The sequence below is a fragment of the Herpailurus yagouaroundi genome, unplaced genomic scaffold, assembly GCF_014898765.1.
Source record: "Herpailurus yagouaroundi ecotype Mexico unplaced genomic scaffold, PumYag 188, whole genome shotgun sequence".
Classification (NCBI taxonomy): domain Eukaryota; kingdom Metazoa; phylum Chordata; class Mammalia; order Carnivora; family Felidae; genus Herpailurus; species Herpailurus yagouaroundi.
The window spans coordinates 25,857,543-25,858,173 of NW_024412419.1; positions in this window are offsets into that span (position 1 = coordinate 25,857,543).

Below are 631 nucleotides of genomic sequence, written 5' to 3' on the forward strand. Positions count from 1 at the left end.
TTTTTTTTTCAATATATGAAGTTTATTGTCAAATTGGTTTCCATACAACACCCAGTGCTCATCCCAAAAGGTGCCCTCCTCAATACCCATCACCCACCCTCCCTTCCCTCCCACCCTCCATTCCCTCCCACCCTCCATCAATCCTCAGTTTGTTCTCAGTTTTTAAGAGTCTCTTATGTTTTGGCTCTCTTCCACTCTAACCTCTTTTTTTTTTCCTTCCCCTCCCCCATGGGTTTCTGTTAAGTTTCTCGGGATCCACATAAGAGTGAAACTATATGGTATGTCTTTCTCTGTATGATAAGCCTCATTTTCAACTGAAGAAATTTCATTTTCAAATGAAGCCCCACTTTCATTTCACCTAAGAGTGAGCAGCAGTTTGAACTTGAACCCCACTTTTTTAATTCCAAAGTCAGTGCTCCTTCTACTCTTCTGGATCCCCAAGATTACAACTTGGGCACCCATGTTTCCCTCATGACCCAGAAGATCATGTAGACCCTGAGAACTGACCAGTACAGATATCTAGTTAACACTGGATTTGGACAAATAAGGAAAAGTTAGGGTACAAACCCTCACAAAATAGCAACAATGAAAATCTAGGGATTTGAATTAAGTAAACTCCAATCACCGAAAT